General features: G+C 37.5%; 1 long non-coding RNA gene across 1 annotated transcript in view; it reads left to right on the top strand.

Annotated features, from left to right (window-relative positions):
• The window catches only part of LOC117065504, a 67,376-nt gene extending 41,238 nt beyond the window's left edge, over positions 1 to 26,138 (top strand). Inside the window, exons 3-4 of the long non-coding RNA XR_004429948.1 lie at positions 25,220 to 25,406; positions 26,000 to 26,138. This is a non-coding gene — a long non-coding RNA (uncharacterized LOC117065504). The remainder of the gene's footprint in view (positions 1 to 25,219; positions 25,407 to 25,999) is intronic.
• The last annotated feature ends 1,430 nt before the right edge of the window (positions 26,139 to 27,568 follow it).

Below are 27,568 nucleotides of genomic sequence, written 5' to 3'. Positions count from 1 at the left end.
TTGCACTTCAGCCTGGACAACAAGAGCAAAACTCTGTCTCAAAAGAAGAAAAAATAAAAAAGATTAATCAAACAAAATATTCTCGTAGAGAAATATAGGATATGAGGGAAAATTCTTCTTTATAAGAGTAAGAATATAATTGGTTGCGTACCTGCCATCTTATTTGAACACAATATTTCAATATGAGAAAAGCATGTGGAAATGGGGCCAACAGTTTCTCTTCTATGAAGGATAACGTGCATGCTTTCTATTGTTTTAAATGTTAAATGTTGTGCTGTTATACAGTTTTCTCTTTTTCATTTATCCCTGATATTTAGAAAGCAGGGATGGAATTATTATAATTATTCATAATTACATCTTTTAGAAATTATTCTAAAAAATGTTTATATAACTTTTCAAAGTCCTACTCCCTATTTGAAGCCTCACCCACATGTGATTATCTTCCTGAGGTTAGCCCATTTTCTCACTTTCAATAGAAGCAATATTTGAAAACAACCATGAACCAGATCCCATTCCACAATGCTTTAAGAAGAAATTGGTATTTTATTGAAGTACTAAAGGGAGATTCAGCCATGAGGCAAAACTTCATAAAAGTCACTTTTAAATTTCTTTATTCTCGACTTACTACCCAGAATTCCCTTGCCCCCAAAACTGCCTCATCCCCCACCTCCCACCTCCCAGTTTGGTGTAGAGGGTGGATGCAAGAACAGAGAGTAGGAAGTGTGAGAAGCTTTCAATGTCATGTGCCCAGTGAAACTGCTCCACAGAGGGAGCGAGCTTGGCAGTTTGTAAATTGCATCTTACAATGACATGGACAAGGGTTCAAATCCCAGTCCTGGACATTATCAGTACTCGGACCTTTAGAATGTATTTCATCGGTGCCAATTTCTTTCTTTCTTTCTTTTTTTTTTTTTTAAATATTGTAGATCTGGAATTTAATCTCTTATCTCTTAGGATCACTATGAGGATTTAATGAGGTGAGGAAGATAAAGTGCTCAGCATATGTTAGACTTTCAACATAAATTAGTTTCTTTCCCCATTTAGATTGCAGCAAGCAGATCTCTTATTTTTTTCTTTACATCCTGAGGATACTTGTTTCCTGATCCTTCTTGAGAAGTATGTTGTAACCCTTTTCTCTTTTCTCTGGTCTCAGTGAGTAAGCTTCTTACTCGTCTTGCGGATTCTGTGCCAGCAAGGGCTGATTGCATTCAGCCCTCTAACACAAATGCAGAAACACTATCCCCTGCCCTATAGTGCCAGACAAATATTTAAGAGTCATAACATAACGAAACTGAGGTTTTAAGCATTTGGCATTCCCATTCAATTAGGAATTAGGAGTTGAGTGAATAAAATTTATAAGTCATTCAACAGTGTCTGGGAGTATGGTAATAGCAAAGTCAGTGGTTTTCACTTGTCCTAATTTTATTCCATCCGTTATAAAATCCAAGAGAAAGTTTAAGGCAAACAGGTCTATTCTGCCCTGTCTTTTCTTTCATATGTATACTTTTTATAGTGGAGGATTTCTCTGTTATTTGTTTGTTTGTTTCTTATTAGCATTTATTTCCACTTATTTTTATGAAGGCATTCCATTTTCCTTCTGGAGGTTCACTTCTCCCTCCCTCCAAGTTGATAGATTTGAGTGATGCAAATCCCACCCATGTATCTAAGAGCTGGTCATTTAAAGAATTACTGCACTACAGAAGCCACCATGGTTGATTCAGGGATAGGCGTGTTATCCAAGAAGAGCTACTATAATTGTTGTAGGGCTAGAAGAAGGAAAGCCAGCCTATGAGTCTGCTTTCTCTTGCTTAGCATAATGCTTTATTCATGCTGTCTACCCTGAGATGACAGGAAGCTGGAGATGTGCTGGCAACTTTGTTGCCATGGAATAAAGACAGAACACAAATTTAAACAATGAAAGACTTTAAAATTCAACTCCAATGGCATTGTTTAAAGTCTTGGATCAAGCTGTCCATGAGGCTGCCACTTGACTTTTTTTGTGTGCCAGTAAATTCCTCTTTGTTTTTCCTTAAGCCAATTTTAGTTGGATTTTCACAACTTATGGCACAGACATTCTTAATTAATACTTTCTTATTTCTATTTTTCTTGTGTGAATAGTGATTTCTAACTCATATTTTTCTGCTCTATTCTTTTAATTGCTTCTCTTCTTGGCTCATATACCATTTTCCTCCCTCTTTGTTACTTCACAGTTTTAACTTGAATAACATTATGAAAACAGACCAATACGAACAACAACAACAACAAAAAAACCCTAAAAAGCATTTATTTATGATGTATTTCCTTCCTTGAGGTATTACTTGCCCTTTATATCTGATGCTCCTTCAAGGCCTTTAATTATTTCTATCAAGCTTCTTAAGGGAACCGGCATGGCACCATGCACCCCATATGCACTCAAAGTATTAATTGGGAATAATGACAATGATCAACCTCATGAAACATTTTTAACTCTGTCCTTGTTCACCTGGCAAGCTGTGAACATGAAAGATGGGCAGAGAACTAGCCACCAGGAAGCAGAATTAATGAGCAGAGACAATGTCTAATTCTATATATTTTTAATCATGTCTATTACAGTTAGCACTCAATTTAAATTAATAACATTAAGAGCAGAATTGGCAGTTCCCTTGTAAGATAAGTCAGTGGGCTCCGTCCTAATAGGCAGTGAACCATTAGGTCATGAAAGCCATATTTTTATTTGTTCTTTTTCTCCCCTTTTGCTTTACACATAGATGTTCTGAAGAATTCTTTTAAATACTCTAGAATAATCGCCATATTCTCATTCCTAGATGCCCTTCAAAAGCAGGTCACATATTTGATTCTCTTCTTGGGCATTTAATTTGGATTTATAAAGCCATTTTCATATAACCTCCACCAACCATCTTTAGTTTTATTTTGAGAGGCTTCTCACCTCTCTGAGATACTCCTTCACTGGCAGAAATGTGAACCTGAAACAAGCCAACGGAGCGGAAAGGGAGTGTGCAAAGTGTGGACATGGCATCCAAACCTTTCCAGGATCCATCTGAGGGCTCAGAGTGGGGATCAGCTAAATCTTTGGTTTTTTTCCTTTTCTCTTTCAGTCTTTGACAAAGCATATAAATGTGTGTGAGGGATAAAAGTAGCTACAGAGGTTGCTTTCTTATCTTAAGTGGATTTTCACAAGGAGATCGGGGAATATGAAATCTGCTTGGATTTTCTTAAATTCTACTTCAGATCTTAATTTTCTACACTCCCTTTCCCTAGGCCAGATCCACTGATGTAAATTACTCAATATAACTAAGATTTCTTCTTTACTGTATTGTGTATTACCAAATTATGCTTGTTTAAACAAAGAAATCACATAGATATATGGAGAAGAAAGACCAGAATAAAATATGCCAGATTATACATTTGGTTTCTCACCATGCTAAGCTGGGTAATAGTTATCTTTGAAAATTTACTCACTACTTTCTATGTGTCTATACTTAGTAAGCATAAATTACTTTTCCATGATAACCAAAATTGAAAGAAGAAAACACAATTTTCTCTCTGGTTTTCCAATATTTCTTTATTTTGTGTCCTGAGATTTCTAAATGAGTGTGATCAAGTTATACACAGAATGTTTTCCTGAATTAACTATAAGAACAGCACAGAGAAAAAAATTTCAGTTTAAAGTTACAATAATGTTACATTGCTCTCTGCTAAAGCTATGACTGTTTTCTTTTTATCAAATAAACTTGATAAAAAATAAACATTTTTTCCGTATCAAATGAAGTTTATTTATGTGAAACAAGCCTTGTGCAAGGCAGAAAAGGAGTGAGACATAGAAATAAAGTAAGAATTTTAGAGTGTAGGAGGTTCCTAAAAAGTGAAAGGATGTGACCTCACTTCCCTTAGAGACAGAAAAGCAAAAGATGGCAAATGAGAAAGACTGCAATTTTCTAGTAAAACATAGAATATAAACTACACCCTCTTTTTTTTAACTGAAATGCACACAGAAGAAAATAACATTTCATACTTGGCTATTAAGAAGGAGAAAAGCAAAAATAGAATTCAAGTAAACTAATATCTTTGCCTCAATTACTTCTCCTTTGAAAAGAATAAAGTAGGTAGGTACTTCCCCTCTGCAGTGAATTATAAAATGTAGTAATATCATACAATCTGATCAATATACAGAAGTATGATAAAAAATAAAATTGATCTATGTAAACATACATCATATCTTTAACTGTTTTGTTAAGATGAGCATTCTAGCGAATCAACCCTTGCTAAAGAACACATCAGTCTGTATTGGTTGAAGCTGTGCTGAAATAACAAAGTGCATTTGACTTTAGCAACCTGAAATGATAGAATGTTTTATTTTGCATTCTTAAACAGTTTTTGTTGGTTAATAGCATTACTTCACAGAAGCAGATATCACATCATACAAAAATCCCAGAAAAATTTGTACTCTGAAAAAGAAGCAAATGCAAATCTTATTTGATGATATTTTTAACCTTTGTCATAGAGAAAGGCTTTCATGACTCTTTATTTAAGGAAAAATATCACTCCTAGCTTCCTAGTTTTAGAAAATGGAATCTAAACCAGTGAAAGCAAGTAAGACCTATTAATGATAGTAATACATAATGGTGAGGCCATCTGATTAAAAAAGATCTTTTCATTTATCATAAGATATATTGACACTCTACTTTAATCCTTGGTATACACCTAGGAAGTTACTGTAAGACACTTTAGACATATGTAAGCCTAACTCTTATGTTTTTAAGCTCTTGTTACTACAGTAATGAAGTTCAAATACATCAAATAGGAAAGATCAGTCACAAGCTTACAGACTTAGAAGTTTCTCTGCTAGGAGCACCGACTGGACTTGTAGGGATACTTTATTACTGGTCTGTAGAGGGAATCTCCTCTGAAAAGGGATGAAATGTTAGACTCCTCTTTCTTTCATGTATTAAGGTAAAGGAACCATTTCAGTGAACTATGGAGTAAGTGACTATCCACTATAGGTCACTAAAATTTAAACATCCCTGTGCTAGCGATCCTGGTCACTTCTGAGCTTTTAGTTTCTTAAAACCTGAATGCATTAACATATTATGTCTTAGCAACAACAACAAGAAAAAGAAAAGAAAAGAAAAAAGACTGTTTGCTCCTGAGACAAAAAGGACAACTCCATACCTAAATATGTCTTTAAAACAGACTGGTAGTGGCTGAAGGAACTACTACTAATCAGGAATGTTCTTTGTTGGGTTTTTTTTTTTTTTTCCTTTTTAAAACCCACATCAACCGTCAGTTATGCTATTAATATTCATGATATTGAGAAAATAATCAGGTTACTCAAAGTACCTATTATACACCACTCTGATTCTTTGGTAGGAGTAGGTAAAACACCTTCTTTTGTGATATGCACATTTATAAATTATGAACAGTAATTGTTAGCAAAGAGTGTGAAATGTAGGGAAGAGAAGGAAACTTTTCCATTTGTGCTTTTAAAAGAATTTCTGAGCCCCCTCTTTTTTTTTTTTTTATCCTGACACATCAATCAGGAAATGTGATTATAATGCAGAAGGAATTATACATTTAACCATATACTTAAGTAAGAGGTTTGACTGGGCCACTGGCTTTGAGGTTCAAGTGGCAGTTACAAAATCAAAATCATGAGACAGAAAGAACAAGGTTACCATTAGAGCGGGCACAGAGAGACTCACACAAGTGCCTGAGGGGAGTTAATATGGTTAAGGTTACCTACGTTATGCACCATCTCATAAAACATTCTGTCTTGAGTATTACTTCTATTTACAAGAATGGGCTAATTCATTTATGTCAAATGTGGCTTTTGGATATTCAATTTTTTTAATGTCACCAAAATTATCTCAGAGGAGCAGCTCTGACAGGTCAATCATTGCAGATGGTAAGTGCTTTGTTAATTATACAGAAATTTAGAAACCATTGTAGAATGTCTTGCCTCAGGAGAAATTTCTCTCTTCCTGTTTGAGAGCGGCTTCCCTCTACCGAATTAATTTTATGTTTGTGAACAGATAACAATCTCTGCCGCATGGCAGAAATAACTCCTTGCTCCTTGCTCAAATATGCAAGTGTAAATAAGCAGAGAATATCACAAATAAACAATGCCATTCTTTTTTAAATAATGCAGTGTGTGTAATTAAGAGTATGCAATTACAACAGTGTACAGCTCTCAGTGTAACAATTAGGTTTTCAGTAAAATGTAATTGTTCCAATGTAAATGTTTTTCCTCAATTCAGAAGATTCCCTTGAGTTGTTTCAACAAGCATATTTCTGCAAGTACATGCAGTTGTGTACTATGTTCCAATATACAAATCAAAGAGGACAGCTATATCATAATAAGCTACTGAAATTTTCCAAGTACGAGCATTCCAGTGCTACCTTGAGATAGGAAAGTAGAAGTGGCCACTTTCTGGAAACTGTTGATCTATAGGCTGCAAATGTGGGGGTTTGTAAAATATGACTTATTCCTGTATACATGCCCCTTTCAGACGTGACTTTGCCACTCCTTCCATAAAGAGAGGTAATCCTTGAATCTATGCTGGCCTTGTGTTTTCTTTGACCATGTGTAAGAGATGTGTAAGAGACATTATTTGATGTCTTAAAGTCTGGCTAGGCTTTAAGAGACCTTGTTGGAAGGTGGCATGTGGCATGAGACTGTCATGTGAAGAAGCCAGACTAGCCTATGGAGGAGGAGAGGCAAGGAGGGGAAGAATCGAGGCCACAGTGACAGTCGACACCAAGTACCAGACACACGAGTGAGGCCTCTTTGGTCTTCCATCCTCACTGACTGCTAGCTGAATTCAGCCAATAGAGTGACCCCCACTGAAATCTACAGATGAATTATCTACACAACCAATAGAATTGAAATAAACCATTTTTGTTTTAGCATCTAAATTTTAGCCTGGTTTGCTACACAGCAAAAGCGAACAAAAATAGTTCTTCTAGTGTTTGGTGCTACCATTTTATCCATTTTCTTTACCCAGAAACTTAGACAATTTGTAGTTTCCTCTCATTACTGATGTATGACAATATTATCATATATTTAATAAAAAAGAAAAATAAGAAAAACAGAATTTAGTATATTAAACCTTAAAATAAATGAGATTTTAGATCATCTAGTTTGAGAGTTTGAAAAGTGTGCTTCTTGGATTACTGTGCTTGGGAACGTGAGGAAATTCTGAAGTGGTTATGGCGGAGAGGGATGGTCTGGATTTCCCATATTTGCCTCCAACATGCCAGCCCCATTTTTATTTATTGCACTCCCATGTGCAAAAATAATCCCAGAAACAAAAAGTATAAACCCACTGCAGACCAATCATTGTATGTTCCAGAGGAGTATATTAAGGCTCAGTGTTACAGTGTATCAAGTTATAATAAAATACCTCATCATAATAATGGTACTGTTTCTGCTGCTTCATAAGTGGTAACTAAAGCCCCTTCACGATCTGACTCCTATCTACTCCTTAGCTTCCTGTCTGTCTCAGATTCATGGGCCATTAGACTCCAACCCTGAACATTTCCTTCCCCTGACTCCAACATGGAGCTCTACCATCATGCACAAGGCTCTTCCTCCCCACCTCCCAGCCATAGAACACGACATACTGCTGCACACTGTCTGTGTCATCTCTATCAGGAAACCTTCCAAGGACCACGACCTCCCCATCAACCCAGGCCTTGTTGGCCGTCCTCTTCAATATTTCTTCTTTTCTCTTTTCTTTTCTTTTCCTCTTTTTTTTCTTTTCTTTCTTTTTTCTTTCTTGTTTTTTTTTTTTTTTTTGGTTCTATTTTTTTTTGAGACAGAGTTTCACTCTTGTTGCCCAGGCTGCAGTGCAATGGTGCAGTGCAATCTTGGCTCACTGCAACCTCCACCACCCAGGTTCAAGCCTCAGCCTCCTGAGTAGCCTCCTGAGCCTCCTGAGTAGCTTGGATTCTCCTGCCTCAGCCTCCTGAGTAGCTTGGATTACAGGCATGCACCACCATGCCCAGTTAATTTTACTTGCAGTAAAAATGAGGTTTCACCACGTTGGCCAGGTTGGTCTCGAACTCCTGACCTCAGGTAATCCACTCGCCTCGGCCTCCGAAAGTGCGGGGATTACAGGCATAAGCCAGTGTGCCCGGCCCTCTTCAATATTTCTGTCACATGCAGGGTGTACTAGCCTTGAATCTGATTTTCTATGGTCAAAGACTACAAGGATTTGAGAGTAAAAAACATGACAAATTCATCTTTGTGTCCCTGGGCTCTGGCATAAATAGAAGATATGCAACAAATGCAGGTGGAATTAATGAGCAGATGAATCAAACAATAAAAGTGAACAAATGAGTTTTCTTTTAACTCATCAAATAAAAGATTAGCCATGAGCTACTAATGTTGGTAACTCATTTTCCTTTCCCTTTCTTTTCTTTCTTTCTCTCTCTCTCTCTCTCTCTCTCTCTCTCTCTCTCTCTCTCTCTCTCTCTCTCTCTCTCTCTCTTTCTTTCTTTCTTTCTTTCTTTCTTTTCCTGTGTGTGGCTGCATAGTATTCTATGGTATGTATGTACCACATTTTCTTTATCCAGTCAACCACTCATGAACACTTCTAGTATTCTTCTATCCCACTCTTTGGCAATGCCATATAACCAGCTGCCTATACAGAAACAAACTTGAGTTTTGTTCCTGACTTCCTCTCTTAGCCATGACATTCAGGTAAACTATAAGGTTAGCTGTCTCTCCCTAGTATCTGTAGAATTCATCAAGCCCTCTGTAGATCCATGACTTCATAGTTTGGTTCATTGGTGATCAACTTTTGTCTGAATCATTCTGAAGCCCCCTTACTAGCCTTCTTGCCTCTGTCCTTTATAATAAATAATCTACATCACAACAAAAATATTTTTTTCTGAAAAACACATCTGATTATGCCACTCTCATTGCTGGAAAACTTTCAATGGCTGGAAGATCAAGTTTAAACTTTAATATGGAAAAGAATGAACTCTGTTTATCCATCCTCCCTGTACTTCACCACACACAGTCTTATCTAGTCATATACAGTTACTGATAATTCATTCATTTATTTATTCATGTATTTATTTATACCTTTATACCCTAGTGTTTTTGTGTGCTCGGTGCTGTTTTAGTTACTGTGAATTTTTCATTTAAGAAGATAGAAACATTTTCCTGTTCTCATGACACTTTCCTGACTTACATAATTATATAATAGGTAATATTACATAATAAGCAAGTAGGCAAACAAGTACACAAACCCATGTAATCATATGAAACAGTGATGGATGGATGAGTCTGAGTGCCATTTTAACCAGAATGATAAGGGGAGTCCTCTCTAAGGTAGAAATTTGAGAAGGAGTGAGTCATGCAAATGGAGGGGAACATGGCACTCCAAGAAGGGAGAAAAATGAGTCCCAAGACTTGGAGGCAAGGCCAGGCCAGCAGGAAAGATTTTATGGGTAAAGCATACTGAGCAAGAGTCAGTAGCTGAGACTGCAAGGAAGGTAAGGGACAGGCTTTGTAGGGCCTTTTACACCAAATATAATAAGACTAATAAGATTTTAACCAAGAGAGGACATTAAGAAGTATACCTTTCAAAAGATCCCTCTGGCTGCTCTGTGGAATATAGATCTAGAAGGTGCAATATTAGACATAAGTAACTTAGGAGGCTGGAATATTTCAGTTATTTTGCATAATTTCACCAGCTTAAAAATGTTGTGAGTAAAAGAAAACTGATTTTTGGAAGCGGAAGATCTGAGTTCAAATCCTGGTAGTGATTTTTACCATATGCTTCTAGGTCCATTGTTTCCTAGCTGAGATCAATGAGGTCTTCACTTATGAAATGATTATAATTCAATTTTAACAGGGATAAATGATTAAGTTAAAAAAAAAAAAAGCAATGCATTAAAAACTACAATGTGGCTGGGCATGCTGGCTCATGCCTGTAATCCCAGCACTTTGGGAGTCCTAGGCGGGCAGATAACAAGGTCAGGAGTTCGAGACCACCCTGGCGAATATGGTGAATCCCCATTTCTACTAAAAATGCAAAAATTAGCCAGGTATAATGGTGGACACCTGTAGTCCCAGCTACTCAGGAGGCTGAGGCAGGAGAATCGCTTGAACCTGGGAGGCAGAGGTTTCAGTGAGCCAAGATCGTGCCACTGCACTCCAGCCTGGGCAACAAAGCAAAACTCTGTCTCAAAAAAAAAAAAAAAACTACAATGTATTAACCATTAGCTATTAGTTATGTGACTAAAACCAATATTTTCCACTTTAAAGCTGCTACTTTGCTACATTTTTTACTCAAAATTTCTGTGAATTTAAGTTTTGGCAATAGACACACTCCCACTAACATAAATTTGATGAGTTCTCACTACAGCACAATACTAAACTGTTCAGCAAAGGGCACAGAATTTCAGTCAGTTGGAAGAAATAAGCTTTAGTGATCTATTGCAAAGAATGGCAACTATAAAAATTATGCATTGCATATTTCAAAACTGCTAAAAGAGTGGCTTTTAAATGTTTTAACAAGAAAAGATAATAATGTTAGGTGATGGATTTGCTAATTAGCTTATTTGATCATTCCACAATGTAAACACATATCAAGACATCACCTGGTGCTCCATAAATGTATAATATATAGTACTGTGTTTCAATTAAAAATAAAATAAAAAATAAGTAAAAAAGCAAACTGAAAAGGTCTTACTGGTCTTACTTTACTGGAAAGCAGAGAGAATAAATGGAAACTATCCCTGTAAGAGGAAAAACCCTTTCAAAAAGTAAACTGCCATTTTCAGCCTCTGGCCTGTGTAGCTTTTAAAAATATTAGGCCATCTGGCAACTATATGCTTAGGTAACTTGAATGAGAAAATGGTAAAAAGAAATACAGTCCTGGCTCCTAAGCCATACACAATGAGTAGAAGAGGAGGAAATCACACCTGAGGATATGTAAGAGAAGATGATACCTGCTCTAATGTGGGAAAGAAAGTGTAATTGATGGGTGAAGGGATAGTACTTGCTTTAACAGGTGTCTTGAAGGGTGAAGAGAACTGGAATACGTGGAAAAGGATGTGTGTGTGGCAGGTAGATATATTCTCGGATGAGAGTGACAGTAGGAACAAAGGCATGGAGGCAAGGTTTTCACAGCGAATAGTGGCCAAGAACTGTGGGAGAAAAAAGTGCATGTTGGAAAATAATGAAAAAGAAAGTTGGCAAAGTAGGCCTGGGCTAACATGTATATAAGCCCTGAATAATAAGCTGAAGATTTTTGACGTAATTTTGTATCTGATGAAGTGGCACCGACTAGCAATTTTTGAGGAATGAAGAGATATTGAGAAGGAATCCTGAGTAAAAAGTTCAGGATAGGCAATATATAAAACAGAGCTTTATAGGCACTCTATAGTAATATTTAAGTGATCAGTGTATGTGTGTCACTGAATAGCATTCAGTTATCAAGTTCATTTGAGGACTATATTTATTCCAAGTGTCTACTGGAGTGCAACAAGCCACCCTGAAATTTAGTGTTTTAAAACAACCATTTTATTATGCTTATGGTTTGTGTGAGTCAAGATTTTGAACAGAATACATCAAGAATGGCCTTTCTCCATGATGTCTGGAACCTCAGCTGAGGAGAGTCAAATATCTGGGGACTGGAATTATTTGGAGCAGGGGTCACCAACCCCTGGACCACAGACTGGTACTGGCTGCTCTCCATCACTTGTATTACCGCCTGAGCTCCGCTTTCTGTCAGATCAGTGGTGGCATTAGATTCTCATAAGAGGCGAACCCTATTGTGAACTGTGTGTGCAAGGAATCTAGGTTGCATGCTCCTTTTAAAAATCTAATGCCTGATAATCTATCACTGTCTCCCATCACCCTCAGATGGGATCGTCCAGTTGCAAGAAAACAAACTCAGGGCTCTCACTGATTCTACATTATGGTGAGTTGCATAATTATTTCACTATATTTTTCAATGTAATAATAATAATAGAAATAAAGTACACAATAAATGTATGTGCTTGAATCATCCTGAAACCATCCCCTCACAACCTGGTCCATGGAAAAATTGTCTTTCACGAAACTGGTCCCTGGTGCCATATGTCTGAGACCTGGAATGGAAGGATGGGAAGCCTGGACACAGCTGTGATTCTTGGCTACCTTCATCCGGCCTCTCTATGTAACTTAGGCTTCTCTCAACACAGCTACGTTGAGGTAGTCACACTTCTTACTTGCAACAAGACCAGTGTTCCCGTAAACAAAACAAAACCTGGATGAACTTTTATCACCTGGCTTTGGAAGTCACATGGTGTCACTCTCACTGTTCAATATTGATTGAAGCAGACAAGCCAATTTAGACTCAAGGGGAGGAGACAAAGACCTCACCCTCAATGGGATCAATATCATGAAATTTGTGGACATGTTTAAAAACCTTCACATGTTTCACTAAGGTCACTGAATATATACAAAGTTTTTAGTAAAACATATGCTAATACACCACCTATGTTTTCACGTGAAAGTCATGGGAATGAACGTAAGGATTTCCTTTGGACTTTAGTTTCTATTTTCTGATGAATTTTTCCCCAATATCCTTCTAGAGGTGAAGAGAAAAATATAGTGGCCTACAAAATCAAGTATCCCTATTCTTAAAGATTCATATAATAATTCCATTTTGGAGTAATAATGCTTTTCATAGCAGTTGAGAAACTAATAGCTAACACTTAAGTAATGACTTGTTCAAAATCGTGTATCAATGATTTATATTCACTACAGATTGAAAGCTCACATCTTTAAAATGTACATACTCTTACCATCTGCTTTAGAAATAAGCAGGGTTATAAAGCTGAGAGATGTACCCTTTGAACTAAAGTCAGAGCCATACTCACAGGGCATGTGAGAGTTCCTGAGAGAGGCATCTAACCCAATCTAAAAAAATAAGAAGTTTCCTGTAGGAAATGGCATATAACCTTGGTCTTAAAGAAGTAGTATCCATTTAGCCAGCAGAGTAAAAAATTATAGTTTGAGTATAAAATAAAGAAATGGTGAGAGATGTTGCTAGAGAGATGGGCAGGACTTAGACTGTGGAACTTACTTCTCATATTATAGGTATTGATTTTATCTTCTTATTAATGGATTCAGTGCCCAGACATAGTAGTTTGTTTTGGACAGTCCTAGTTTACACCTGTTGTTCTGGAATAATCACTAAGTGTGCCCCTTTCACTTGTAAAATGTTCTGGTTAGTGTGGGACTAGGAAAATAATATGGTCCTTTTACTAATGTGTGCCAACAATAGTCTTTAAAAAGAAAAAAAGACATCTTTGATTTGTGATTTAGAGAGATGATTTTCAAGGCCCTAGAAATAGTAAAATTCATTGAGAAGTTCTTAGGAGTGGTTGCAAATACCTATGGGAGGAATTTAGACATGTTTAATTGTAGTACAAATAAGGAGAGAAGAGTGCAGATTGGTGATATCTAGCCACACTAGTCGATTGGCTAGACGTAAGAAATGAAGAAGGAAGGGCCGGGCGCGGTGGCTCAAGTCTATAATCCCAGCACTTTGGGAGGCGGAGGCGGGCGGATCACGAGGTCAGGAGATTGAGACCATCCTGGCTAACACGGTGAAACCCCGTCTCTACTAAAAATACAAAAATCATCCGGGCGTGATTGCGGGCGCCTGTAGTCCCACCTACTCAGAAGGCTGAGGCAGGAGAATGGCGTGAATTCGTGAGTCGGAGCTTATAGTGAGCCGAGATGGCGCCACTGCGCTCCAGCCTGGGAGACTGGGAGAGACTCCGTCTCAAAAAAAAAAAAAAAAAAGAAAAGAAAATAAATGAAGGAGAAGGCTGGGTGTGGTAGTTCAAGCTTGTAATCCCAGCGCTTTAGGAGGCAGGAGAATCGGTTGGAGCCCAGGAGTTTCAGACCAGCCTGAGCAAGTAGGCAGACTCTGTGTCTATTAAAAAAAAAAAAAAAAAAAAAAGTACCAAGTGTGGGCATGGTGGTGCACACATGTAGTCCTAGCTGCCTTGGAGGCTGAGATGGGAGGATCACTTGAGCTCAGTCTCAGTCAAAGCAGCTGTGAGCCATGGTTGTTCCACTGCACTGCAGCCTGGGTGACAGAGAAATACCCTCTTCTCCACCTCTGCAAAAAAAATAAAATAAAATAAAATAAGAAAGAAAAAGAAAAAAAGACATGAAAGAAAGAAAATAAATAGGAGAGGAAGCTGGGACACCTATGTTCTAGATATTAAACCTAGGTGATCCTCTAGTCGTTGGATCTGAAACTGAGGTAGAGAACACCTTTCCTTTCAGCTGCCTTGGGTTTATTATTAGGGCTGGGTTTGGAGTGATAAAATTGATCTTAAAAGACATACATTTATATGAATATAATGATTCTTTGTGCAAAAATGTTGATCATAGACCAATGGCCTTCAAACTTTTCTGGATTTTAAATAAAAATTAATGGTAAAAGTAAAATAGAGCAAGCAGAAGAATGCTTAATAGGATACAAACAAAAGCTGCTTTCTTCTTTCCTGTTGCCTGCTCTGACCCAAAATGTCCAAGCTTTCTCAGTAATTTTCAAGGTGTTCACAAATAGTCTCATTAAAAATGCCCAGTTTATATCATTATTTCACGGTGTTAATGTCTCATCCATTTTAAACCTTCTCCACACTAGGTTGGGCCCAGATGAAATCGGGGTGGGCTTTTGCTGTGAGAATAGGAATAAGAATGAGGACCTGGGGGAGGCAAAGAGAAGGAGGTACACAGTTACCTTTTCTACGCTGTCCCCGACTCCCTCTTCCTGTCTTAGCCTACTCACTGTGCTGCTTTTTGGTGCTCTAGGAATGGGCAGAAGAGCAAGGGGAAATTCAGGTAAAAAAGGTCTTCAGTGAGAGAGTTTTAGCTTTTATCAGTGCTCTCTGGGTGAACTGTAATTCTCTTTTTTCTTTTCTTTTCTTTTTTCTTTTTTCGTTTTTTTTTTGAGATGGAGTTTCACTCTTGTTGCCCAGGCTGGAGTGCAACAGCACGATCTTGGCTCACCGCAACCTCTACCTCCCAGGTTCAGGTGATTCTCCTGCCTTAGCCTCCCAAGTAGCTGGGATTACAGGCGTGAGCCACCGCACTTGGCTTTTTTTGTTTTGTTTTGTATTTTTAGTAGAGACTGTGTTTCTTTATGTTGGTCAGGCTGGTCTTGAACTCCCGACCTCAGGTGATCCACCCGCCTCGGCCTCCCAAAGTGCTGGGATTACAGGCAGGAGCCACCAAGCCGGACCTGAACTGTAATTCTACATTACTGTTCTTTTGTCTTTTGGAGCATTTTTGCAGGTTTCCTGGAGCTTCCTCCCGCTAGTGCTCTGTGAATGCAGTTTGCTGATACAGGCAGTGCTCTCTTGGGCTGTCTACTTCCTCAGTGCCTGCTGTCCTGTCTTCTTCACCTTATATGAAGCCCATGTGGGTAAAGTCTAACTCAAGGCTCCCCAGCAAAAGCCAGAGGGAAGGAAAAACTCACATCTGGGCTGTCATGGTGGGAACTGTGACTCATTCCTAATCCAGGATGCTCTTTTCACTCTGCTATCACAGGCCACTCTTGCCATCTATGTCTCTTAAACTTTTTTTTGAGTCAGAATCTCGCTCTGTCGCCCAGGCTGGAGTGCAGTGGCGCGATCTCGGCTCGCTGCAAGCTCTGCCTCCCAGGTTCACACTATTCTCCTGCCTCAGCCTCCTGAGTAGCTGGGACTACAGGTGACTGCCACCATGCCTGGCTAATTTTTTGTATTTTTAGTAGAGATGGGATTTCATTGTGTTAGCCAGCATGGTCTCGATCTCCTGACCTCATGCCCCGCCCACCTTGGCCTCCCAAAGTGCTGGGATTACAGGCGTGAGCCACCGTGCCTGGCCCTCTTAAACTTTCTTAAAAGAGATGCTTAGAAACCACTGAGTGGCTGGGCACGGTGGCTTATTAAATCTGATAACCCAGTATTGTGGTTAATAACACTTTTATACTTAAAGAAGAACAGACAAAGTGTCAGATTGACCATTCTCTTGTTTTCTAACTGGGCTTTCATAATTAATGTTATCTTGAGTTTAAGGATATAGATAATAATAGTTTTTAAACCACATCATCAGTTTACGGTAGTTGGTTTGTTTAAACTTTAGACCATTATCCTTATAAATCCACCTAGCATAGGTCACATAAACTTCTGTGTTTCCATACGCTAAAAGTGAGGGAAAAAAATGAAGGTATCACTTGACCACTCTGTCCTGTGAAACTCCCACACTTCCTTCTCACATAATGGTCTGCCTTGTGGACCCTATGAGGGACCAGAGTCATTCTGTATCTTCAATACCAGTAAAGCCTTTTTCCTTATTTTGGGATTATATTCTTTCATATTTTCTTTGTGCTCACCACACATTTGCACATTCCCTGATGTACACACATCCCACATTTAAGGGTTCTGTTCTGGACCAAAGTGAATCCAGAGATGGGGAATTCACCTCCAAAGAAAAGAATTATTCTAACAAATTTGAAAGCTGTAACTGCTACTAATTCTGTCCTCATATTAATCCAAAATCTATTTACTATTTTTATTTTTATTTTTTTTTTTGAGACGGAGCCTTGTTCTGTTGCCAGGCTGGAGTGCAGTGTCGCAATCTCGGCTCACTGCAACCTCTGCCTCCCGGGTTCAAGCGATTCTCCTGCCTCAGACTCCCGAGTAGCTGGGACTACAAGCATGAGACACCACGCTCAGCTAATTTTTGTATTTTTAGGTAGAGATGAGGTTTCACCATGTTGGCCAGGATGGTCTCGATCTCTTGACCTCATGATCTACCCACCTCAGCCTCCCAAAGTGCTGGGATTACAGGTGTGAGCCACCACGCCCGGCCTATTTACTCAATTATTCACCCGCTGGTCCTAGGTTAGCCAAAGATGGTAGACACAGAGAGGAGCCCCTTAAATATTTGATTTTTCATTTTCTAATGCAGATCATTTGGGTTGCCAAATGATTTATATGGTCAACACAATTGTAAGTCTCAATGAAACAGAGATTGGTTTCAGGTATTTCCTAAATCATGATCTAATTAGACAAATAGAGTTCAAATACTATGCTACTATCAAATCACAATTTGTTGACAAAATCTGTCGCATCACCAAATTTACTCATAGAGAAACTTCATAATTCTCCAGGGCATTTCTTCTGAACTGACTCACAGATATTTTGAAACTTACATCTCTTTGGCTGTTTTGATTCAGTTGGAAAGAACTCATTTCTTCCCTGTACAGACAGTGCTTATACTAAACATTCCTTATTTCCATTACATGAATGGATGCCGTCTTTGAGGTAAAAGTTTGTTCTTGTTCCATTTTAAGTTAAACTGAGATCAGGGAAGAGAATCAGTTGGAGAATTCCATTATGAATACCAGGTAAAAGGAAACACCTCAACCTATACCATCTAAAAAACTCCCCAAACTGGCCATCATGTAATAATAGAAACAACCTGTGAAAAGCTTGCTACTTCTGGTAGAGTGATTTTAGCCTCTGAACAATACATATGAGAACGGTGAAAAGTACATAGTGAAAAACCCCACACATTCAGCCAGTGGGATCCTAGAGTTAGCATTGTTAGTGATTTTGTCCTTATTAAGAGTTTGTTTGGGTCTGATAGACTTTTCAAAGCACAAAATATTTCTCGTTAATTTTGTCTTTTCTGTCTTAAAGATAAATTCTCAACACACTGGATTCTCATTGAGTGGCCTGAGAGTGAAATCCCCAGTGGGTTTTCAGTAGCCATTTTAAAAACAGGATCTATTTGCATGTTAGCAGCAAGGCTGCATAAATGTTATGATTATGCATCTTTTACACCTCACATAAAATTAGAATGACTTTATAAAATTCTCCAAGACTGGACACTTTTAAGAGTGAACGGGTATAGTAATAATAAGAAGGTAGGAAAAGAGGCATAAACTCGAACCATCCTGGGCAAACCTGGAGGTATGCTCTTCCCTTGCAAAGTGTGTGACAGCCAGCAACACACAGCCGGTGGGCCCCAGACTTTCCACAAAGTGTTTTCTCCAACTATCTGTGCATCACAGTCCCCTGGACTGCTTGTTAAATTAACCAGGCCTCACTTCCTAGATGGTAAGATTATCCACATTTCCAAGTTTCTGTCTGATTCTGATCACAACGTTATTCAACTCAAAACTCCTGTAGGCTACTTCCCTCTGAAATCCTTCTACACTTGTGGCACACAATGGACTTGTCCATATGCGTATTTAACGTATTCACCCTTTATATATATATTGAAATTTAAGATGTATCTTTTCACATTTTAACATCTTGAAAATCCAGATATATCTTACCATTGATGACATCTTAAAATCAGAACATAATTTTCAGTGCCGTGGGAACTTGGTTTGCTGTTCCTGGAGGCCTGACTGGACAATTGGAGACTATCAATGTTGATGTTTAAGTCAATCAACAGTTTGAGACTCATATGAGGAAAGAATATGATACCTAGTTGTTACCTGATGATTTTGTATTGACACCTGCAGACACAAGTAAGAAAATAGAAGCATCAAATTTTGCATAATGGGTGTCAGCAAGTTTGAGAAAAATTTCCTGGAGGCAATACTGCTGTGTTTTTACAAAATAATTCAGTATGTGTCAATTCAGTGGCACAGCATTTTCTGTGGAAAAAACTCAGGCATTGATGCCTCAGAATTGAAGAATGATTCAGAACAACCAGACAAAGGGTGAAGAAGTTTTAAGAATATTTTAGCACAATTATTTACTTTAATCTTTCCTTTTCATGTGAAAGAATGTTAGGATAAATAGCTAAGTCTAAAAGAGCTCTTTAAATTAAAAATAAATTTGAAGTGACAAAACGTAGATGCTTTTGGTTATTTGGCAGATTTTAAAACATTTTCTAATAGTTCATTAAAATATTTTGTTATAATTGATAATCTCTGAGACTTGATGACACATGGTATGTCACTACTGAAAAGAAAAAGTTAAATTCTTTGGCAATTTTGCTTGCTATTCCATTTGGTCAATATGTGCCCTAGAATGAATATATAACAAGGAACACTGATATCAATTAATTTCAATTCCTCTGCACTGCTCGTAATAGAACATCTCCCCACAAAGTATGTGAATGCAGTGTTAAGTATTTTTTTAAAACATCTTCCTTTAAAATGAACAAAGTAATTATCTGAAGCTCTAGCTAGAGTGTTCTATGTTAGAAAAAGAAATAGCTGGGTGATTCAATGAATTTTTAAGGGCAGTTTTGAGTCTGCACAATGACTAGAACAAGCCAGTGCCTGTTGAAGATGATCTCCACAGCACAACCATGCAACCACAAGCACACAAAAGAAATAACAGCAGTCCCTGTCAGATTTAGTAGGATGTTTGCAAAGTTGTTAACTACCGAAAGCAGCCAGGAAGAAAAGATATGGGCCTGCATAGGTAGGAGTTTTGAACTGTGCCCCCCCTTCCACAACTTTTCTTTCTAGTTGTGTTTCTTTTCAGCCTGTACAGGGAAGCCCAGCTGCCAACAGACAGCAGGCTGAACGGTAGCCAGCTGCTTTGTAACTGTGTTAGCCAGAAGCCCTCATGAGAAATATTTTTCCTGGAAAATAAATTATAACATGTCTAAGTGGTGCCTGACAAAGCTAAACAGGAGGCATGCTGCTCTATTGCAAATTCATCTGCAGTCTCTGGATAGAGAGACAAATAAAAGCACTTCATCAAAATCAGTCACAGAAACCCAGGAATACCCATAGGAGACCACTAAACTCTAAATACCAATCAATTTCTCCAACTTTTTTTGTCAAACTTGCAAGTCCTTTTAAGCAGTGTCTTCTTGAACTGCCAGGCAGCAGCTGGCTGATATGGAGGGAGATCAGAAGGAGTACAGTTTGGGGACCTTCTATGACACAGCGGTTTATCTAGCTAAGGACACTTACTGCTGAAGGGTTTATTCGGCCTTAGAGCATCAATTAAGGTTAATGCTAAAAGCCTGCTCTTACTTCTTTATATTCACAATGTCTCTGCTTAAAGAAGTTTACCTAAATATACCAGGAAACAATATAAGTAGAAAGTGTATTAGGAAGCTACCCCTGTCTGACCACAAGTAAAACACTGCAGCTCTGAAAGAAACTCAATACATAGCCTGTACTTAGATCGTTTTAAAAATAGTTAACGTGTAACTCAAGTTTAACTGAACATGGCATCTGCACTTAGTGTTTGATATTTGAGTATTTGCTCGTCCCTGACAACCACAACCACAATTTCACTGGGGCAAGGTATTAATGCTAATACCTTAGCTAGTCCATATTGACCTTGATATAATTACTATTTATGATGCACCTATTATTCTTTTTTTCTTTTTTTTTTTTGAAACAATGTCTGGCTTTTTTTGCCCAGGGTGGAGTGCAATGGTGCAATCTCCTCTTCCTGCAACCTCCGCCTTGCGGGTTCAATCGATTCTGCCTCAGCCTCCCGAGTAGCTGGGATCACAGTCATGTGCCACCATGCCCGGTTAATTTTTGTATTTTTAGTAGAGATGGGGTTTCATCATGTTGGCCAAGCTGGTCTCAAATTCCTGACCTCAGGTGATCCACCAGCCTCAGCCTCCCGAAGTGCTGAGATTTAATATTGCAGAAATGCATGATAATCTCCACTCTTGGAGAATTCATGATTTTATTCAGGAATCTGATAGTCATAAAGGATGGCTTTGCTCCAGGCTATACAATTGACTAGTTGTGTAACTGTGGGAAAGTCACTTAGCTCTTATTATTAAGGTGAGTTTGGCATGAGAGTTACATAAAAAGAAAGTCATTATGGTCAATACACTGGAAGAGTAAAAGAATGGAAGAAAGAAAGACAAACTTGGAGCCATCAAAATATAAAAAGCATGAGTCAAGGTGAGATTCAGGATGGAGAAAAATGGGTGGATTTATTATGTTTTTTTGAGAAAGGCTCAAATGTTCTTCCAGTACCTCACTTGCCAGGCTATGGATGTCCTACTAAAATTACATTGACTCTGTGGAGCTAGTGAGGTTATCAGTTGAGGAACTGAAATATATACAGCTCTTTTGTAGCTATGTGTGTGACCTTCAAATATCATTTAATCTCACCAGAGACTGGTGTTCTTTATAATGAAATAGAGGTAATATTCCTGTGACCCATCTCTCTCTTAAGAATATACAGTAGTGGGCCGGTACGGTGGCTCCTGCCTGTAATCCCAGCACTTTGGGAGGCCGAGGCGGGTGGATCACGAGGTCAGGAGATTGAGACCATCCTGGCTAACACGGTGAAACCCTGTCTCTACTAAAAATACAAAAAATTAGTCGGGCATGGTGGCAGGCGCCTGTAGTCCCGGCTACTCGGGAGACTGAGGCAGGAGAATGACATGAACCTGGGAGGCAGAGCTTGTAGTGAGCCGAGATCGCGCCACTGCACTCCAGCCTGAGCGACAGAGTGACACTCCATCTCAAAAAAAAAAAAAAAAAAGAAAAGAAAAGAATATACAAATAAGGCCAGGTGCAGTGGGTCACGCCTGTAATCCTAGCACTTTGGGAGCACTTTGGGAGGCCAAGGGGGGCAGATCCTTGAGGTCAGGACTTCAAGACCAGCCTGGCCAATATGGTGAAACCCCATCTCTACTAAAAAATACAAAAATTAGCTGGACGTGGTGGTAGCCGACTGTAATCTGAGCTACATGTGAGGCTGAGGCAGGAGACTCGCTTGAACCCAGGAAGTGGAGGTTGCAGTGAGCCAAAATTATGCCACTGCACTCCAGCCTGGGCAACAGAGTGAGATGCCATCTCAAATATATATATATATAGATAGATATAAATCTCTCTCTCTCTATATATATATATAAGCCGTAAAAATGGTTGGAAAGAAAAATTGCTATTTTGGATGTACAAGGCAATGTTATTATTTGCTAAAAGGTTTTAGGTGCTAAGGATTCAGGTAAATGGTCCACTTAGCATTTACATATTTTCTGCTAATAAATAAACCCATGCATAATTTACTTAATAGAAAATTAAAGACACTAAATTAGAAGAGCTAGAAAAATATGACTATTTTCTTAAATGCATCACATTCAAATTAGAGAAATCTAAAGCCCAATATCACAAGGTCAAAGTAATCTTACTCAAGCCTGACTTCAAATTGTCTTAATTTACAAAATAGGTTCATCCATGAGAACCTTTCCAAATAAGGCAATGCTAGAGAAATATCTAGGAAATTGGATATAGTGTTTACATGTTGATAAACCAATTTTGCCTGGATTGTAATGGATTTATTCATTTTTCTTCATAGCAAATAAAAAATAAAAATATATTTTATACTATAAAGTAATGTGGGTGATAAAGGACAAAATATATGTTCTTAATATGTAATGTGAACCACTTGGCATAGGCAACATGAAATAGACTTAGGGGTCCCTGTTATATGAGAATAATTAATTAACAACAATAAAAAATAACAAAGGTTATTTCAAGCCATGATAAAACATTTTGATTCAAGTTTCATCTTGATAAATAGAACACAAAATCATGAAAAAGTTGTTTTTTTTTTTTTTTTTTTTTTTTTTGAGGCGGAGTCTCGCTCTGTCTCCCGGACTGGAGTGCAGTGGCCGGATCTCAGCTCACTGCAAGCTCCGCCTCCCGGGTTTACGCCATTCTCCTGCCTCAGCCTCCCGAGTAGCTGGGACTACAGGCGCCCGCCACCTCGCCCAGCTAGTTTTTGTATTTTTAGTAGAGACGGGGTTTCACCGTGTTAGCCAGGATGGTCTCGATCTCCTGACCTCGTGATCCGCCCGTCTCGGCCTCCCAAAGTGCTGGGATTACAGGCTTGAGCCACCGCGCCCGGCCGTTTTTTTTAAAGATATAAGTCAAAGAAGAAATTGTAGTCTGGTTTTCAGGAGAATGTCTCAATTGCAGATTTCTTAATTAAATGGTTTATTTCTTAGAAAGTAAAAGTTTATAAACTCCATCAATTATTTAATATGTATTTTATGACTCACATAGCTGTCTCATTTTAAAAATTCATCTATTTCTAGTAAGATCAATAGTATACGTCTCTAATATATCTTACTTTGAAAGAGCTCATAGTTAAAACTGACTTAAAAGTAGGAAACCCACTGAAAGTTTTATGATTAAAACAAAGTTTAAAGAAGCTATTTAAAACATGCTTCATAGATGATGGTTCCATGGGTAATCCTCAAACCCCCATATTCTTTTCCTTCATGAAATTCATTTGTATGAGTACAAAAATATAGTATTGTAAAAGCCCTGGAACTCTAGAAGAATTTCATGAGAATTATGGCATAGAATGGGTTTAACATAGCCAGTTGCTTTATATTAATAAAACTCATATGTTTCATAGATACAGGAATGTTTCCCACTACCTAAATTTTAAAAAGTGTGGTTTAGATTGATAAGGGTTAAGACCAGAAAACGGAAAGTCATTAGTAACCCTATAGCATACTCCAAATCTCTGGTGTTTGCTGTCTCTGCTTATTGTTGTTATGTCACCATAGAGTGGTGTTCTCTTTTTTGTTTTTTGTTGGATTTGGTTTTGCTTTTTTTTTAAATTTTGTTTTTCCCTAATGAGCTTGATTGCTTATTCAGAACAGGAATTTTGCTGCTTTTAGCACCATTAGCCAACTGAATTGAACCCCAATGACCTAACTCAAAAATATCTGAAAAGAAAACTTGGTTACTCCAGTGTGGGTTAAGTATCTATTGCACGTAATTGGTTTTGGCCAGGTAGGTGAGCTTATGTAGTCCAAACCTGTAGATGTCAATGAGAAGAGGGGAAATTTCTTAAAAGCCATAATTGGGCTAGACAGGTGTCCTAGAGGTTTTCTACTGCATTGTTAATTCGCCAGAACTTATTGTCATGGGATGTCAATATTAAATTGCTGGTGGCTCAGAGTCAGGGCTATTTCCTGGTCTGTTTTAACTTCTCTGTGATAATTGCATTATGCATATGAAAATGTACACTTCAAAGCATGGAAGGCAGTCTTCCCATTTGGGATCACATTTGAAATGTAGCCAATCAACAATCAACTAATGTTAGTTCTTATACATTGACTATGGTTCATATCTGGAGATAATAATCAAATACAGCATTTCAATTAGCAGAATAAACAGGATGAATTTGACCCCTAAATAATTGCAGCAGATCTCTAAATAAGAAATTCTGTAGAGAAAGATTATGTGAGGAAGAAGGGAGAATTTTTAGTTTTTGTTATAATACATATTTCAAATATCTGCCTAAATTCTTGAGTATAAAGACATTTAATTCAGTTCTAAATATTTGTAAATCATTTCCCAAGTCCAGAGTATCCATTATAGTTATAGCTAACATTTATTGAAATTACACCTGTACATGAAGCAAGGTGCTTCCTCTTTCATGTATTATGTCATGACATTCTGAGGTAGGTTCATTATACTTGTGTTTAATCAGAACATTAAAAAGTTGTCAGTGAAAGGCCACGAAACTAGGGAATAGAAAAGCAAAAATACTAGCCCAATTCTATCTGAGACTAGAGTTCATGGTGTTTTGTTTTTAACTACTTACTGATATTAAAAATAATTGGATACAGAGTTATCATATCCAGTCTTTTTTCTCATTAGGTTCTTTCTGTTAATTACTTCTAACATAGTATTTAATTACTAACATTTTGTCATATGTCAAAAAATTATTCAAATAGCTTTTACTCATTTTTTTTTTGCAAATGTGTTTTTCCTATGAACCCAAATCTTATCATAACTAAAGATTATATACATCAAGATTTGTGGAATTAATGGTAAATTTAAAATTATGAAACTAGAGCTATAAACACTAACAAAGTGTCTCATCTCACATAGAAATGTGAAGAAAAAATGTTTTTAAAATTAGAGGTGTGAAGTTAGAGAAACAAATTATAAGATACTTTTACAGGGCTGGGCACAGTGGCTCGTGCCTGTAATCCCAGCACTTTGGGAGGCTGAGGCAGGAGGATCCCTTGAGCCCAGGAGTTCGAGATCAGCCTGGGAAACATAGCAATTCTGTCTCAATAAAATAAAATAAAATACTTTTACAGAATGTCTTTCATCTCTGTGTATGTATGTGTAAGTGTCTTTCTCTATACTTTATAAATTATAGTTGACATGGTTAATACCTAAAGTTCAAACAGTCACCTTATCAGTTTCTATTTCTGGTCTTTAAGATTTGTTCCTTTCTCCACCATGCCTCATTATGTGTCACCAAATTTAATTTGGCATCAGTCCTCTCAAATGCTCCACCCTAGAATTAGACAAACCACTGAATGCAGATATCCTCTACCCAAATGGTAATGAAGATTAGAGACAGTGACGCCCATGCATAGCGGAGAAGTGGATTGCAGGTATACCAAGGTATACTCAAAAAAACAAAACAAAACAAAATGCATAATGTATGTTAGCCTGGGCTAGTGTGGCATCAATTATAGAGCCTCCTTTCAGAGTTTTGCAGCTTAGTGAGGAGTTTACATGATTTATTTATTTATTTTTTAGACGGAGTCTCACTCTGTGGCCCAGGCTGGAGTGCAGTGGTGCAATCTCAGCTCACTGCAACCTCCGCCTCCCAGGATCAAGCCATTCTCCTGCCTTAGCCTCCCATGTAGCTGGGATTACAGGCACACACCACCACACTCAGCTAATTTTTGTATTTTTAGTAGAGATGGGTTTCACCATGTTGGCCAGGCTAGTCTCGAACTCCTGACCTCAGGTAGTCCACCCGCCTCGCCTTCCCAAAGTTCTGGGATTACAGGCCTGAGCCACCTTGCCTGGCCTTAAATGATTTTTGAGAAACAAATTACTGAGACACTTAAAAAGAAATGAAGTTAAAGTTGTTAACATTAGTTCAGATAAGCAGGTTCTTTAAGTGGTATACACTGTTCATTTACTTACAAAAAATGTAAAATACAAATGTTTATTTTTGATATTTTATATGGATTTCTATTATACAGGAGTGCAGTAAACTAAGAAGTAAAACACCTTATTCAACAACAAGGATGCTGACTCAAAAGCAAAAGTTGAAGCACATTATGAATGAATGTCAAAAGGGAAAAATCTAAAGCTAACATAAAAGAATGTGACTACATCAAAGTGGATAAGGAATAGTATTTTATAGCCAATTGATGAATATTGAAAGGACATCAACCTCATCTCCTTGAAACACATATGAACATAGTTGAGCCAAAGGGTGACATGATGTATATGTTCAATCTAGAGGCATTTTTGTTAAAATTTTCCAAGAGTTGTAATCACGTGTATTCAGTGACTCATATAATTGCTAAATTATCATCTAACCAAATAACCAGAAGTACCTTTTATGTCATTTCTTACATAATCATAATTGGCCAGATTATTCCAAACTCACAAGTTTATGAATGATGACTAAAAGAATTTGAATTAGCTGATTATGAAGAACAATGCATCCCTTAATTAATATTTATTTTAATAAAATTCATCACTCCAGAAAGTTTGCCTTAAGCAATAATGTTTTCAAAACATCTTTTATGACATTTCACTTCCTGAATCTCCTTATATTATAAACTTTTGAATAAGTGATTGAAAAAAATGTAGCACAATATGATGCCATATGATTTTTTAGCTCCATGGTAATAATTTTCAAATTGGAGATAGAAATGATAAACTTATTTAATAAAGACTTGTATATGTATATTCTTTTACATATCTATAAAGATGATTCATGAACAACTTAGGGAGCAATCATTTCAACCTTCAGTTAAAAGATAAAGAGTAAAACAATATTTCTTTTGCTGTGAATTTAATATGAATATTTTAACCAATTTGCAGTCTCATCAGATCTAACACTAATGTAAGATGGCTCTAACATTTTTCTTTTACAAATATGATTGGTTGAAGGTTAGGAAAGACTCCTTTCTTCTTGCCAAGTACTACATTAATTAATGAAATTTTTTTATTAGGTGTTTGAGTGAATAACAGACTCTCAAGAGATAGACCATCAGTATTTTTTAACAAAGTTTTTAAATATTATAGATATTAATGAAAACCAGTCACCATATATCCATTTTTTCCCCCATCTGTGTTAATGAAAATGTTTTGAAAGTCCAAATGCTACTGATTTTGGTTTACTGCCACCTGCCATTTTCTTATTAGATGTGGCATTCACAACAAAATTTCCCTATTAATCAAGCTCTTGGGCATGATCTGGATATTAGATACACAGAACAAAATGACCTGACACACTCTTTATGCCCAAGATAGTTAACAAAATGCTATCTATCTCACATGTTTCCTCTCTTCTTAGGGGCATTGAGAGGTGGTCTCTTCCTGTATATTATTTTTTTCTTTAGATTAAAGATCAGATTACCTTTTTTTTTTTCCTTTTATTTTAAGTACAGGCGTACATGTGCAGGATGTGAAGGTTTGTTTCATAAGTAAATGTGTTTCATGGGGATTTGTTTGACCAATTATTTCATCACCCAGGCATTATCCTAGTATCCATTATTTATTTTTTGTGATCCTCTCCCTTCTCCCAACCTCCATCC

The sequence above is a fragment of the Trachypithecus francoisi genome, unplaced genomic scaffold (genome assembly GCF_009764315.1).
Source record: "Trachypithecus francoisi isolate TF-2019V2 unplaced genomic scaffold, Tfra_2.0 Lachesis_group2, whole genome shotgun sequence".
NCBI lineage: Eukaryota > Metazoa > Chordata > Mammalia > Primates > Cercopithecidae > Trachypithecus > Trachypithecus francoisi.
This window is presented reverse-complemented; position numbering and strand designations above follow the sequence as displayed.